Source organism: Monodelphis domestica, chromosome 4 (genome assembly GCF_027887165.1).
Source record: "Monodelphis domestica isolate mMonDom1 chromosome 4, mMonDom1.pri, whole genome shotgun sequence".
Classification (NCBI taxonomy): domain Eukaryota; kingdom Metazoa; phylum Chordata; class Mammalia; order Didelphimorphia; family Didelphidae; genus Monodelphis; species Monodelphis domestica.
In genome coordinates, this window is record NC_077230.1 from 130,142,838 (window position 1) to 130,160,651 (window position 17,814).

The 17,814-nt window shown below is 33.4% G+C and overlaps 1 protein-coding gene and 1 long non-coding RNA gene across 8 annotated transcripts in view; one reads left to right on the forward strand and one right to left on the reverse strand.

Annotated features, from left to right (window-relative positions):
• Window positions 1-17,814, reverse strand: part of NCKAP5 (NCK associated protein 5) — a 1,174,517-nt gene that overhangs the window by 408,561 nt on the left and 748,142 nt on the right. The window lies entirely within an intron of this gene.
• LOC130454084 (uncharacterized) overlaps window positions 1-17,814 on the forward strand; it is a 113,513-nt gene that overhangs the window by 30,481 nt on the left and 65,218 nt on the right. The window contains exons 2-3 of the long non-coding RNA XR_008911759.1: window positions 541-679; window positions 1,538-1,651. This is a non-coding gene — a long non-coding RNA (uncharacterized LOC130454084). The remainder of the gene's footprint in view (window positions 1-540; window positions 680-1,537; window positions 1,652-17,814) is intronic.

Consider the following 17,814-nt stretch of genomic DNA (forward strand, 5'->3'; position numbering starts at 1 on the left):
TGAGTTTAAATACTGGTGAAATGTTAACTATTAGCTTTTTGAAGCCTATGGGAAGACAAGAATTCTCATATAATTGAAGGAGGTGGAGAAAAGATCTTCAAAGAAAAATCTTACATCAAACATTTAATCAATATATTTGATAGATGAATTGATATGGATACTTTGTTCTTTATTGATTCTAACAGCAAACACTGCCCAGCTTGAAAACATTCTCTCTCACCCCTTATCATGTGCAACTGTGAGATTAATATCATTAAATTGACTTGCTTCCATTTGTATTCTTTGAAAAATTGAAGAAGACTGAGGTTATTCCAGAGACTTGTCTCTAACAAGAACTACAAATCTTTCTTTCCTTACCTACTTACATTTCAATCTTCAAAGTCATCTCCTAGTCTATTCTTTGAATGGCAGCCATCCAATGACATGGTTTATTGATTTGTTTTAATTTTATGCAGCATTTGACTGACTTATCAAGGGATCATCTTGTAACTAACTGCAATCAATGCCTATTAGTTAAATGTTTCATTATTTTCATAACAGAAGACAAGGGCATAAAAGGTTTCATCATGCTCTCCTCACCTAGAGATTACCTCCCACCTTGTCAAATTCCAGTGACTCCACCAAATCTTATACCACCTGACTGCATAGTACTTGGAAGATGGAGAAAGCAACACTACAGGTATGTTTCTAAAGCTGTTTTTTGCTTTATTTTATTTTTATTTTTCTTCCCTTAATTTAAATCTTGTTTGTCATCAGTTTTGAGGCACTACTGATATGATATGGAAGGTAGGTGTAAAGGCAACATACATTATATTAGCAGGGAATTGATAAATTATATTTAGAAAAAAGAATACAACAAAATTGTATTTTAAAATTTCTGATTCTTTATCTGTAATTAACAAAAGGATGTGAGTATATGAGTATGAATGTGTATGTTTGTGTGTGTGTATGTGTGTGTGTATGTATGTGAGAGACAGACAGATACAGAGAGACAGAGGTGGGGAGGGGGGAGAAATATTCTGGATAGGATTCTCACTGATTCTTTTTTATTTACCAATGAAACTTTAACAAAAGTCAGTACTGGGTTCTTTAACAAAAGGACTTTTCAGCTATACTACAATCAGTAAGAATAATTCCTAAGAGTTACTCTTTCAGCAACAGTCTGACTAGAAAGGCTCTTACTATCAAATCTCCTCACATTGCTAAACCAAATGTATTCCACGTTTTGACATGCTATTTTCTGAAATATTCAATTGAAGTACATATGCAGTTGAGTATATTTAATGGTTAACATATTGTTCTTTTTTATATCTTAAAATTATTTTATCAATGCGGTTTCTTTTGCTTTCCAGAGCAACCCTGTGAAGAAGGTACTTTTGTCATCCCTACTTTAATGATCAAGAAAGTAAGGCTTAGTGTGATTTCCCCAGTGTCTCAGCAAGTTTAGGAGAAAGAGTTTGATTTCAAGACTTCTTGATTTACAGTGCTATGTGCAACTGTCCATCTAGCTACCTGTGTTTATATGTTGTTGGCACAGGTGAAATAGAGGCAGAGTAGGAGAGTGAAAGCAGGAACTGATTCAGGCAAACATGAGTTTAAGTACTGCCTTCAAGACATAATCTCTGTATGAACACAAGGAAGACACTCTATGGTAAGTTATAGACCAAGTTATGATGATCTGTACGTAGAGAGGGAGTTCCCTCTTTGGCAGTTCACTATGACAACAAAATCATTACTGGATTTTTTTTAAAGGAAATGAAACTATAAGATTATTATTTTGGAATTTTAGGCTAAAGTGTTATAAAGATATCCTTTGAGATTGTAATTTCCTGATCTAATTTGTCTCTATCTCTCTGTCTCTTTCTTTCTCCCTCTTCTCCCCGTTCTTTCTACCCCTTTCCATTTTCTCATCTATCCACTCTCATATCTTTGACTGAGAGATTATTATGTATGCAAAAAGACATTAGTCTAATACTCCAAATGCGGATATACTCTTGGATTCAAATTGCAATCTAAATGCCTACCCTCACCATTCCATGAGTCTCATCCGCCTACATCCCTAAGTTCAATACAGGAAGTATTCTTAGTTTCCTGAAGGCATTCAAACAGTTATTTGGTTATTTCAAGGACAACAATGGAAAATACAGACTTTTTATTGGTGATTGCTTACTCTTACTATGAATGAGTATGCCATATACATCAAAGCACTATACAACTGCATGGCATTGTTATTAGAAGAAGCAGATATTAAGAGGAAAGACTAGGTTAAAATGACAGAGTCAAATGTCTTACTTGCTAGATGACCAATGTTTCTAAGAAAAATTGGGAAAATAATTCTTTAGCATTTGAAAATAGAAAAGTCAGATTATTCCTTGGAGATTAAGACTTCTTCCTAGGGTATGTTTCTTATTTCTAATGGGCTTCCAAAGTGAAATGGCAGAAGCATATTTCCAGTCCTATTTATCTGAATTGAAAATTGAATTCAATTCTAACCCTGACACTCTGGAATTAGAGTTCTTTCTACATGCAGACTACTATAACCTTCATATGACTGACAGAATTGTTAACAAGTGAGAGAAAAGGAGAGAGGGAGAGAGAGAGACAGACAGAGAGAGACAGAGAGAGACAGAGACAGAGACAGAGAGATAGAGAGACAGAGAGACAGAGAGAGACAGAGAGAGAGAATGAGAATCAGCATTTCCCCCCAGAGGAACAGCAAAGGAACTGCTGCTAGGCTTTTAGATAGCTGAGTTGATACATACATACATATATCTTTTAGAAATCCTTATAGACTGACTGGCTGACTGATAGATAATTTGCACAGTAACTGATGTCAATTAATGGGCACTTGTCATATAAATAAGCATTGGTAAATTTTACATTATAAGTTAGTTTATGATAAGTCATCTCACTTTTGAGACTCAAAGGACAAAGTATTCCACTAAGCACAGAATAATGGATGGACTTCTATGACAAAAGGACAAACTGTGACATAGTCTTCTTTGGAATGTTTCTATGGTTTCAGAGATGGATCACTTACTTCAGAACAGTACTTCTTACTATTTACTCTATGGTATCTTCCTAAACTGTAAGATCTCATTTCCATCATCCTTGGGAATCAGTATACTTCAGTTTAACCCATCAACCAATCAATAAACACTAACTATGGGGCAGACATTGATTTGCTGAAGAAACCCTCCCTTACCCACAAGCCTGCCAAGATGGCTCCCTAGGCCTCTGACATTTCATGGTAAATGGATCCTTAGCATTATACCTAAACATAACAGAAATGAAGAGGAAGGGTGCTTGAAGATCTCAAAGGGCATTGCTAGTATTGAAGGAATGCTCTAATTCCTGGGTGAAATGTTACAAGCCTTTCAAACTAAGGGGAATTTCTAAGGTCAAAGTCCTTTATCATGTCAGTGGGATTTTCTCTGAACATAAGTGTAGTCTTTTTACCATTTTAAAGTGCTTTGCCATACTCTGCTATTTGGGTCAATGATGACATAGATGACATAGTTGCAAAGGAAAGTACCTTGACGATGTTTAGGATTTCAATTAGGACTTTCCATGTCACTCACAAAGTTCCCGTCTTGTCTTTTTTCTATGTCAACTGGGAGTTTAAAATATGCTTGGTGGGGACTTCCTCATACAGAAATTATTTTAAAATCAATACTAAAACAATAAAATAAAAGTAAATATGGGTTTAATCAGAACATATTTCCTGGAGAAGTTAAGATTTTCATGTGGTTTTAAGATAGAATCCAAGAGTTTTAAAGACAACTTTTTTGCCACAGAAACATATATGCAGTTGTATTTGAGTATATTATTTGTTTTTTTTCCCCTTTTGACTATATCTCTAAAGCCAAAGTCAAGCAGAAATCTTAATGACGCAGATAATATAGACAAAAATCTGTTGTGGTTTTTAGTACAAGATGTATTTTTTTTCTGATTGATACTGGAGAGATTTATTATTTCTGGTTGCTTCTCTACCCTTCCATGGACATATCAAATTAGAACTGACTTCTGTTTCTATGATCCTAGTCACATTCTGATAATTTGAATATGATTAAGTGTCAGTTGTCTTAAGGTGCCATAGGAATTATGGAGTAAGGATAGTTGCACTTGTAGAATTGTAAAAGTTCTGGACCATACAATTAAAAAGATTATTTCCCTCTCATTAGTTAAAAAAAAATCTTTATCAGAATGGTTGTTCATAGGAGTCTTATTAGGAATAAAAATAAATTTTCATTATATAAATGTAAGCATAAGAACATCAACTGTTAGTAGGGGCTTCCTGTGTTACAATATCGCAGACATGTTTCAGGAAACCAAATTTCTTTTCACATTTTAAATAGGATTCTAATATTAAATTCAATGAAAGACTCAATTTGGTCCCTACCTCTTGGACTGCCCAGATGATAACGATGCCATCTCAGTTATAATTACAAAGGACTCTGATTCAATTTAATTTTAATTATTTAAAATTTGTACACACTCCAGGAAAACCTCATTAAGTTGCCTGAGCCAGCTTGTTTTCAAGAGAGACCAGGGAGTCAACATTTACAATATTCACATTAGAGCATTCATTCATTCACACTCACTAACAGTTCTGATTAATCAGTAATTACATTCATTTGGATCACACAGCAGTGACAAATCTTGTTATTTTTTTTTTCTTCCAAATTATTTACCAAGTAGAAATTTGAAATTTCTGAACATGGGACTTTTAAATTAGAGTAAAGCCTAGAATATTGAAACTATCAGATCATCACAGTTATTTCATAAAAGGGGCAAATGGCAAGAAAATTGCACTTTCTGAATCTTTAATAGACAATATTTTGAAGTAATAGAAAAGATACCATAGAACATAGAATACTAGACTTGTAATTACGGAAATCTGAGTTCCAATCCTGTCTTACTTATTACCTGTGTGATCCAGGTGAAGTTACTTGATATCTCTTAGCTCTAGTATCTTCATCTAAAATTGGGGATAATAACAGAATCTATTTTAAAGGTTTATTTTGGAGATCAAGTGAGATACCATATACATAAAGCACTCTATAAATGTTATCTATCATTGCCATCATCATATTCATCACTACAATCACTAATGTAATTTAATTTACAAGATTATACCACTCCAAGTGTTGTTCAGAATGATGACACTAATGACTTGAAGAGTACTCAACAATCAATGTTGTAAAAGAGAGAATTTGCAAGGCAAGCCAAGCATGCAACACAAAGCAAAGGACATCATCTGTCAATCAAAAGGTAGCATTCCATTGGAATGTTCCCAGGAGAAGCAGTTGGAGCCAAGTCAGCAGCTGAACTGAGATATTATTCTGAGCCAGGCTGAGAGGTTTCTGACTGGACCCCTTTTAGCTTCTGACCTGAAGCTGAGAGACCCTTGTGGCTTCTGGAGCTGGGGGAGAAGCTTTTGAACTAACTTTTGGCTAGTGTGGCTGATGGTGGTGGCTGAACCTGAGATTTGAGTTTGAAGAAGAAAAAAGAAGAAAAATATTTGTCCTTTTATCTCTCTCCGACTGTCCCTGCTAGTGACTCCCAGACAGACTTTGTGTCACAGTTGTGACTGAACTGCCATTTTCCCAATACCCTCCTAACTCCTTGTATAGCCTAGGGAAAACCCCATCCCTTTTACCTCATCCTCCATCCTTGTTCTGTCTTCCCCAATAAACCTCCTTACTTGAGAAAAGAGAAAGAAGAGTATCTTCTCTAAACCTCATAGTTTCACCTTGAGTTACTTAGAAGGTGACTGACTAAAAGGGGGGAGGGAAAGGGAGGCAGGTGGGAGAGGGATGAAAAATGGGTGGCATTTGAGGGAGGAGGGTAGGCAAAATCTTGATCCATTAGCCATCCAGTATAGATCAAATACACCCCTAGTATCCTTTATTACAATGTTTCACTGGGATTAATAAGACATTTCATGATACTTAATATATATATTTCAATTTCACCTGAAAAACAAACTGTCCAGATTCTACTTGTCTTCTTGCTCTAAATTCTCTGGTCCTTTCTAAAAGTATTTTGGTCTATAGGGTCTCAATAGGTTATATTTATTTTATAAAAAACAACCCAGGATTGAATGGTATGTCACCACTAATGTTGTCTGATTATGTAAACTATAGGAAAATGAACTCAAAGAGTTTTTTTTTTTTGATGTTTTTAAGTCATTTTCATCATGTCCAATTCTATGTGATCACATTTGGGCATTTTCTTGGCAAAGACAGTGCTGCAGTGGTGTGCCATTTCCTTCTTCAGCTCATTTGATGTATTATGAACTAAGGCAAATACAGTGAAGTATCTTTCTAAGATTTAATCAGCTAGTAAATGTCTGAGTCCAGATTCAAACTAAAGAAGATGAGTCTTCCCTAATTTCAGTCATGGACCTTTATCTGTTGTACCACTTACCTGCCCAATCTAATAAGTATAGCATTATTATTTAAAAGTAATTGAGGAAAAATTATCCCTGTGTTGGAAGTCACTCCTGTATCACAACAGAGATAGATAGATAGATAGATAGATAGATAGATAGATAGATACACATACACACATATTTGTTAGACAAATTGGAAGAGAAGAATTTCAGATCATATCTGTTATTTTAGAGATGAAGATATGGAGTTACAGAGTAGATGAGTGCTTTGTTGAAAACTTCACAACCAATAAGTCAGCATTAAAACTTAATATTTATGATTTCATTTATACTATTCTTCCTCTATTATGCCACCAATACAGCATTCTCATAGAGTAAGCTTTTACTACACATATTTTGAAAGTTTTATTTCGATTTTAAAAATTATTTGCCAAAGATTTAATAAGAAATTCATTATATTTGAGCTTCTTGTTCTTGGCTTTTGGGGGGGTTTTAGGTAAAGACTAGAATAAAAGAAGAACAAAAATGTGGAAAACAACAGATTTTAACAAAATTGCTGTAGGATACAAAGATAATTCTTTGCTAAAACAACTACAATTAAATAAACACAATTGACATAATCACTAGATTTCCAAGGAGAAATTATAACAGATTTAACATTTTGTTTTTCTCTAACAATTTTTTTTTTGGAAAAGGAGAGCACTTTGAAGGAGAATTTGTTCATGTGAAAGGGCAAAGGTTTGAGGTAATATTCCAATGGTAATTTGGCTAATGTTTATTATATTATCAGAACATTTGTAAGAATCTGAAAGGAGAAAAATTAGATATAGGTAGGTCATTATAAAAGTCTAGTGGTATTTTTAAAACTTTCTTAAAAATTAACATATTGTATACTATAGTCAAACTAATCTTTCTCTTGTCCTTCACATACTCTACATTCAATTTGGTCTTTATTACATTGCCCTCAATATTCCACAGACCTGGAAGTCCTCCCTTTCTTTTTATCCAAATCCAATTCATCCTTCAAGGACCAATCTAAATTCCACATCCTCTGTGAAGCTGGTTCCTCATCATCAATCATTGTTTGGCATTATCAAGAGGTCACTATGTGTAGATCTCAACAAATAAACCATATGGGTAATAGCATACTATAGACAAAAGCATGCTTTTTTTTAAAAATCATAGGATCTCAGTTCAATTCCCAGCACTGCTACTTACTATTTTTGTTATTGTGATCATGTCATTTCTCATCTCCGTGTCTCAGTTACAAAATGATGCCCTTCCATTATTAAATATAAGATAACTATAGCAGCCATATGACTTAATTCCAAAGGATAATGACAAGAAAAGAAAATTCACTTCTATCAATACTTTTAAAAAAGAATACCTCTTGTGGGAACATCTGTCCTGAATTTGAGCTTGGAAACTATGGTCATTTTGCTTTCCCAACAAGTATTTTAACCTACAATAAGAGAGAATAGATACATGCCCAAAAAAGACAGAATAGAAAAACAAAAAGCTCATAATTATCTACAGTTTAGGAGCCAAATGAATGGTTAAAACACTAAAAGAACTAATTCTTTGACCATGAAACCAACAAACTTTCAATAAGCAGTTACTTTATGCAAAGCACTGTGCTAAGTAGTGGGTATCCAAATGAAGGGGAAAGACTGTTCCTACCTTTAAATAATGAAAGTTTTACTTGAGGATTCAACATGTATATAAATAGGTACATACACGATTCATACATAGTAAATGGAAGATAACAGGGTACATTATAGCAGCTGGGGGGCCAGGAAAGAAGTGAATATTTAATAGACCCTTGTTGTTTTTACTATATTAATTTTGTCTTACCAACTCATATAATTTTATATAAATTAAATTTGTACTCCAGGATGTTTATTAATGAACACATGGATAATATACATATATATGTATATATATGTATATATAATATATGATATTAAGATATTACAAGTTAAATTTTTTTTTAAATTGGTATATCTCATGTGTGCATATATTGTGGAAAGGAAACTAGAATGACCAGCACTTCCTTCCTGCCAGCTGTACTTCCTTCCTGGTGTTGGAGGTGTCAGAGAAGCTTGAGAGAAATCAGGCCTACATACATTTCAAAAGCCTGTGTGACTGTGGAAAGCAGCCATTTTGAGAGCAGTGTTGAGTGCAACTAATCTGCCTAGTAACACCTCAGCCAAAAGAAACCACTCCTCCTGAAGGGAGGAGGCAACTCTAAAAGGGCCAGACATAAAAACATTTTTCTGTTGCAAAAGGCTTTTCAAGATACAAGACGGCAAAAAAACTATTCCTTGCCGTGGGTTATCTAGCCTGTATTGGACATTTTTTTTTATGTGTTTTACAACTTATTTTTTGTCAAGATTCTAGATTATATTTATTTTCTGCTAAGGATCTATAAAAAGTTTACAATGGCTGAATATAAGTATGTATCGCTTGATTTCATTCATTCCCACATATGCTGGAGCATTATTCTTCTTAATTCAATTATACTATGCCCTAAAAAAAGGTGTGCATCTAATTTATGGAAAAAAAGCAAGAGACAATGAAATGGCTCTGACAATTTTAGTCATGAGGGAGGAGATGATGCAACTAAAGCAAATGATTAAGCAACTGACTGAGAAGAAACAATGTGGCAAAGGTATTAACACACAACATGACATACCTAAAAATAACAATGTAGTTAAACAAGAAAATACAGATGGGGCTGAAGGTGGAATACCAATATTGCCACTAAGAGATCAAACAAGCCTACAACCAGATAGCGGCATAATTCATATTAAAACACATAAACCATTTACAACAGCTGACCTCGAAAGTCTGAAAAAATAGATGCCTTCCTGGTTTTCAGAACCGATGAGGTGTTTAAAAGAATTTAAAAGGGCAATTAGGTTTTATGATCCAGATTTCCAGGACACTGAAATTCTTCTCTCAGAATTATTTTCAAAATGGGAAAAACAACAATTCATTGATGAAACTAGAAACAATCCAAATTTAACATCATGATCAGAGGAAGGAACAGACTTAATTATCTAATAATGAAAATGTATGTTATCTAAGAAAGATCAGAGAATATCTATTAGAGGCAATGAAAAGTTTTTCAAAAAGAATAGACACTTGGGGACAATTTGAGAAATTGAGACAGGAAAGTGGGTGACATCCATCAAAGTTCCTCAATAGAGTGATTGAAGTAGCAGAGGATGTGCTTGGATTTGAAAATTTAACTGAGCAAAAATCTCCAATGTGTCAACGTGGAAATCTAGAAATCCCCAGTTTATTTAGTTGGGAGGTAAAAACCCTAGTTTTTGACCTTGTCACAGGAGTTTTCCCCCTGAGGGAAGGTCCCACTTTGCCAGACAATAGATATCCACTTCAGGTGGGAGGTAGACCCCATCCAAAGTCAAGTAGCTCTTTTGTCTCCAGAAGCCTTTCCCAGTATATCACACCCTCCTTCTGAGGATAGAGGATAGAACTCAGGACCTTCAGCTTGTGAGACTGATGTGCTATCTACTGCTATCTACTGCGCCAAAACTGAAGTGGATATCTATTGTCTGGCAAAGTGGGACCTTCCCTCAGGGAGAAAACTCTCCTGTGACAAGATCAAAACCTGGGGTTTCTACCTCCCAACTAAATAAACTGGGGTTTTCTAGATTTCCATGTTGACACAGGAGAGTTTTCCCCCAGAGGGAAGGTCACGTTGACAAAGACATAAGGAGACAATTTGTGAAAGGAAGTAACACACCTATTAGATCATATTTTAAACACTGCCCAGGCTGGGAAACACTAAGTCTGGAAGATTTAAGAAAAACTGCAACTTATATATTCACAGGTCATAAAGAAATCCTAGAGGAAAAGGATGAAATAATAAAAGAGCTTAAAGCCAAGCTCAAGGAGGCAAATAGCTCAATGAAACATAAAGAAATAAAAAATCTAGCCATTCTGCAATCATACAAACCAACAAGACATTACACACAAAGCAATCAAATGAGAAATGTACCCAAATGTTTCCTATGTGAGAAAATGGGTCACCTGGTTCAAGACTGTTATTTAAAGGCATAATTAGTCCAAGCTAATAACAAACAGAGGTCCTGGAAAAGCAATATAAATTATAGCAGCAATAATACACAAATACAAAATGTTGTAATTGTAATTGCAAGAATTCATTGCAAGTACCGAATTTAGAAACCATGTAGAGATACATCCAACAAGGAACGAAACCACATTATTCACAAGTAGTCTCAGGTATTGTCAAACAAAGTCAGTTATGAATCCAGGTGCATGGGGTAACATCAAAAAGGGAAAATTTTTGGAACAGTGGAACAAGCTACAAAGAAAGAAGAAGGAACAGAACAGACAACAGTCTATAATATACAAACCTTAAACTTATTAGGACATTATGACTTAAAAAGCAAAGAACATGAATGATTAGATCAAAGCAACAATGATTTGCAACATTTCTCAGCACAAGACAAAAGTAACTTAGCAGAAAGGAATGAATATACTTTAGAAACAAAGTATAAAACCAAAAACAGAATCATATGCAACACAAATAGTAGATGATTATAAAGATTCTAAACAAACTGCAAATGAATTAATTGAAGCACATGAGCAAATGACAGAAGGGTCCATTGGGGAGGAAAATGAAATAACAGAGGACATTCAAATTAGCAGATCTCCTGGAGACAATGACACTGAAAGCAGGGATGATATTACAAAAGAGAATACCCATGACAATAGAAAAGTCAACCTTAAATCCTTATGCAGAAGAATTCCAACCAATAGTAATTGCACAAGACAAAGCAAACACAAACATTATTATGCCATCCTTAAGTCTTCATGATAATGCAATTCCATTGCAAACTGATGATGGATTGCAAAATGCATGTTCAAAGCAACAAGAAAATTCTGTAGCTGAAGAACGAAACTGGGATTTGAACAAAATAGAAATACAGGCACCTATGGTCCAAGTATGCCAACAAAATGAGAACACAGAAACAAGGGTCATGATAAAAGTGGGTAATGAGATCTACCCATCTCTTATCAATACAGGTGCAACTAAATCTGTTTTAAAAACATCTCCTGAAGACAGCCAAATCACCAAGCAAGAGTCAGTGCAAGGAACGAATCACACAGAATCACTATATTCAATGATGTTTGATTCAGAAAATGAAGAAAACCAAGAATATTATGAATATATCAATCTTTACAATCAAGATCACAAAGCTTCACAAGAGGGGGAGACAAATGATTATATTAACAACTCACATCAAGAACAAATGATCCTGTCAGAAGAGTTAGTTAAGGACATAAACTACACAATCTCATTAGAAGAAATGCTGGCAGCATTGGGAGTCAAGAATTATCATGAACTTTATGAAAAGCATGAGTATGAGGAAAAAGACACTAAATTAGCAGTACAACAAAATCATATACCTGATAGAAAACAAACAGAAGAAGAAGCAAACAACATAATGATCCTATCACATCTTCCTTTCTCTGGCATAGAACTTCTCACAAACTAGACTCTCAATTAACAAAATATATACAAGCTTTACAGACAAGAATAGCAGAGTTGCATGAAATGGGCTTGCTACAACAAACAGTACCCCTGGATTACAATTTGCACAACATCAAACCAAGAAACATAGTATGCTTAAAAAATTTCAATAGAAAATTGGCTAAAGACATAAAATGGATTGGACCACATGAAGTATTGCTTACCATCCCAACAGCTATGAAAATTGCAGGGAAAGACTCATGGTTTCACTGTTCCCATGTAAAACCAGAAAAAATTCAACATTGCTGTAACAGACATAGAAGATAATTAGACAAAAGATAGTGCTGAGAAATAAAAACAAAAAGTGATTAACAGAAAAAATACACCACAAAGAAATAGCAGTGACACATAATGCTTGAGACAATTTTCCAGCCCAGAGAAAAGTATCCCAGAGGAAAAGATTTTAAACCAGCCCAGAGGAAAAGCACCAAAGAAAAGCTGCTAGAGATAAGAAACAAAGAGAAAAAGCTGAAATGGACAGCTAAGACTTTGAATTTTGTAAATTTGTTTATAGAAGAGGACAGATAGAAAACGAGACTTATATGTAAGACTGAGTGTGTTGAAATAATAAAACAAAAGTAATTTCACATATTAGGGAAATAGCATGCATCACTACATCACTTGGAAGAAAGAAGAGATCCATCAGTCAACATGAGAAGTGGGAATCTGAAGAAACTTGATAAGTATTAATTAAACACAACACTATTAGACACAAAACACAAAATCACAAACGGACATATTGGGAGACCTTGTTTAAATAAACAAGTGTCTGAAATTGTATTTATGCAACTGTAAATATTTATATAGTTAGTTCCATAAGGTCTTAGGCAAATAAAAAGATAAATAGATATTTCTATTTGACTGACATCAGGATGTGGAAAAATGTATATTATTGTATTATATGTAAATAATCTCTATAAATAATCTATATACTAGAATTAGGTTAGTAACATAGTGATAGAGTCTGTAAATATTTAGCATAGCATGTATATATGTTTTACATAATATTAGGTTATAGATTAGAAAAGAGACTTAGATTATAGTTATAATATAAAGACTTAGATAGATATTATATATAATATAATATGGAATAGATTAGGAGTAAATTGTTATACATAGCATAGACAGTTATACAGAGGAGTAGACTTAAACTACATTTGCAGATAGTATACTTAATTGTTTTTTTGTAAAGCTGATGCTGAAATTGTGTTTAATGGAAATATATATATATATAAGATAGTCTGCAAATAATATATACATATATATATATATATAAAATAGGAAATCTATTTGTTTTAGTTAACTTAGCAAGAGTAAATAGTATTAGCACTAAGAATCAAATTTCTTGTAATGGTTTTGTTCAGACATTTATTGTACTGAATTTATTGTAAAATCCTAAAACTTCCCTTACTCAAACTTTCCTGCATAGAATTCCTTAGATTTAGTAAATTGGTAATCATAATAAAAATAAGTGACCTTCGGAAGGTCACAACAAAAAAAAGGGGCCGATTGTGGAAAGGAAACTAGAAATAAGTTCTGAACTTTCTGCCACTGTGTTGAGTGGGAATATCAAGAGAGAAGAAATTGTCAAGAGGGACAGTTGATGGGGGAAGGGGCAACTGGTAGTGGCAGTTGGGTCTTGTGACTAGCACTTCCTTCCTGCCAGCTTTACCTCCTTCCTGGTGTTGGAGGTGGGAGGAGTGTTGGCTTCCCAGTCTGGATTAGGAGTGCTTCTACTCTGTTCAGCCCGAAGACACAGGCCTAACCAGCTCTGAATGTTAGAACTGTTCTTGTTGCTCTCTGTCAACTGCTAAGATTCTGAAATTGACAAAACTAGGACAGATATAGTGGTTGACAAGAGTAGGAGAAACCCTCCACCAGCCTGTGAGATCTGGCCTCATCTCATAAAGCTGAGAAAGACTCTAACTTTATTTAGGGACCTCCCTCTTCCCTTTTTACCTGATATCTCTCCAATCCAAACTGGTTATTAAAATTTATCTTATTAGAATATCACAGTCAGATAAGTAGACTATTTTTTCTGGGCATAGAGGGAGCTGAACATCAGCTCAGTCATTCAATGACAAAAGGTCCTTATCAGACTCCTGCTGCTGCCTCTCGGCAGGGGGCATGTCACCTTTTCCTCAACAGCAGCAATATTCCCTCTCTCCCTTAAACTCCTCCATACCCTGCTACAAACCTTCCCTATCGCCTCGTCTTTCAATCCCCCCATCTTTCCTCAATAAATATTATAATATGTATTCATATGCATATATAAACATACATTTTGAAGCAAAAAATTTTTATCCTATACTTTGTATTTTTCACAAATTCTGGTAGATTGTCTTATACATAATAGGACACAAATATATTTTCAGTGGTTGAGTGAATATTAAATACATATATTAATATATATATGTATATATACATGTATGAGGTGAATAAACACATAAATTGTGAGAGAAGAAACAAAGGAACAAATAGACATTGTAAAGAGTTTTATGTTCTATTGGACATATGGTAAAAAGGAGCAAGTAAAATGCATATTTTAAAAATGAAAGAGAAATGCTTTTTTTGAAAAAAGAAAGAAAGATATATTATAGATTTAAAATTGGAAGAGATCTTAGAGTTCATCAAATGTAAATCAGTTTTGCAGAGGAGGAAACTGAGGTCCAAAGGGAATAAATGACTTGTTCAAAGTCTTCCAGGTAGTAAATATTTGAACCAAGATTAGAACTCAAGTTCTATGACTCCAAATTCTGTTCTCTTTTTATTATTTCATGATGACTTGATTAAGTCTATTAAAATATCAAAACAATTTAGAATTGGAAAGAGCTTTCATGATCAAATGATCTAATTCAATGAATACTTCCTTATGTAAATAAGGAACAATGACCTCAATGGATGAAGTGATTTTCTTGTTATCAGTAAATAAACACTGTCAAAGAAGAAATCAAAATATCACTTTTTGCAGATATTATGATGGTGTACCTTATAGAGTCAACTTAAAAGTAGAGAAGCAATAAACTTCATAAATGTTGAGTAATATCTTAAAAATCTATACAAATTATCAGCATTTCTATATAATATCTATAAAATATGCAAGGAAGTGATGGAAAAATAAATTACATTTAAATACAAAAAATATACAAAATACATGGGGACATAACCTATCAAGGTACATATAAGAATTATAAAATATAAAGAAAAATATTAATTGCTCAGGGGTAATACAAATCAATATAATAGAAATGACACTGCCTGAATTAATTTATATTTTCCATGCAATATCAATAAAACAAAGACTATATTACAAACCTAGGAAAAAATAACAAAATTCATATAGAGGAAAAAAGGACTAGAATGTCAAAAAGAATAATAAATAAGACTGAAGGGTACAGGCACTAGTAGTATCATGTCTCAAACTGCTATAAAAGTAATTCTTCAAATGATTTAATTCCAGTTAAAACTGGAAAGATTGATTAGTGGAACATTAGGATATTGAAACACATAAACATAGGATATATATATATATATATATATCTTTTTGGATCTCAGTTTATTGACTATGGATTAGGGGGAGAAGAGAAAAATAGTTTGTTTTTTTATTACAAAAAGAAAATTTAATTTAACCCCCTCCACTTCACAAAGCTACTAATGTCAGGGCAGAGTTTTGAACACAGGACTTTTGATTCCAATACTGCTATTCTATTACATGCAGAAGTTTAATTGATGAGAAAATACAAAATAGGAACCTCTGTACAACAGGAAACTATATTGAAATATGAAGTATACTCATTTTAATCACTGGCTAGACTTATGTAATCTTATCTAACTTGAATGAATATATATATATATATACACATATATATATATATGCCATGTTGAGCTAACACACTCTATTCTAAATCAATTTTGTCAGGGATTAAACAAAGTTTCTTCTGATTAAAGCTGAAGTATGACATAAAAATTATAATTCAAAACACATGATGAATATAATTCATGGAACTGCCCATTTTCTGAAGAATTAGGCTGAACCTACTTTTCTGCTTTGTTCTATTAAAATATTTTTATTAAAGAGAACAATGAGATATATACACAGGATAACTTTCAGAAGAAGGTCTATAACATTTTTTGTGGAATGCTGAAGAATATTTTGAACAATAAACTCATAGAAGATAAATCTAGACTGCAGCATCACCAGTCAGGATTAGGTTCATTTTTCTATGCCTCTTTTTAAATGTATAACTACAGAAGGAAAAAGCAAAAGTTAAGTTGTAAAAATTCTTGATTTTTGTGGTGGCAATATGAATTTTCATCACTGTAGTAAGTTGTACCCCATCCCCATTGAATCACAAATGTCTGGGCTATGAGGGACTCCCTGTTCGTCTCTCCTCTAATAGGAGAGGGCTTTCTAGACTCAGTAAGACCTCAAGTAATTTGCATGATCAGATTCATATTTGGAAGGATGAGGATGGAAAACAAAACAATAATAAATGTATAGGGTGTGCTAGTGTTAGAAGCAAAGCCCTTACACATCAATGAGTGAGGAAATAGTTCACAAGGAGCATTTGAAAGGGAAAAGGAAAGGGAATAAACATGTATTAAACACTTATTGTGTATCTGGCATTGTGCTGTGTTTTCTAAATATCCTGTTTAATACTGTTATCAATGATAAGGGGAAACCAGTGATGGAAAAATGGTTGTTGGAAGCAATGAGTAGGATCATATTACTAAGTACATGAAGTACTTGAATACTCTTAATTATTACCTTTGCTAAGTTTCCTTTTTAATATATTACTATGGATAAGATATTACAATATTCTGAACATCTGTGGGGGTCCATGAGGGGAGACAAAGTTTATTGTTCTTTACTATGCAAATAAAATATGTCTATGTTGGGAGTCCAAGTTTTTGAGTTGATAGCCACTCAGCAGAAATGTGCCAAATTTTCATATTCCCAAATGGATAAAGGACAGATGAGCCAGAGGGAAATTGTGATGGGACAAATGAATACATATTCTTGATCTTTGTGACAGAAACAAGGTTAAGACAATATTTAATATTTGTTCTAATATATACATGTAAGTGAAATGTGTTATTAAATTGTGAAAATAAATTCTAGATATTTGATAATTTAAAAAATTTTAAAGGCAGATTTTTAGATTTTCCCTCTTGTCAGTCTTGTCAAGATTCCTGGTAATTCATGATCTAATATTTCCCTCTCTTCTCTATTGAAATAAAATTATTGAGAAAGTTTCAGTGGTGAAATATAAGCACATACATATTTTCCCTCTGCACAGTCCTCTGAGAATATTGCTAATGTGTAGCTAAACTTAGCTTTTAACTAATTAAAGATTTTTCCCTTTAATTAAGCATTCCTAGAGGCTTTATTTTTTAGACATCACATTTCATTACAATCAAAATAACTTCCCTGATATTTTATACAAGATAGGTGCATGATAGCAGAAGGGTCTTCAGAAATTACTTTCATCAGATAAAACTTTTTATTAAAAGGTGATTATTGCAAATGAGACCATGAAAGTGAACTGAAATATTTCCAGGGATGAATTGGTCAAAATTAAAAACAGGTGTTGGTTCTCAAAAAATCTAATCTGGAGTCAATGATTTGGTCATATAAATGACACTATACAACCCCTAACCCTGGAAATTTTTAATGACAATTTTAATGTACATATTCAAATGAGTGGCAAAAGGACATAGTATTATTTTAGATATTAATGTGAATATTTAGCCAAAACAAACATATTTTACCAATGACATGATTAAATTATGTTTTAGAATCCATGTTTCTTTTTTTTTTTCAAAGTAA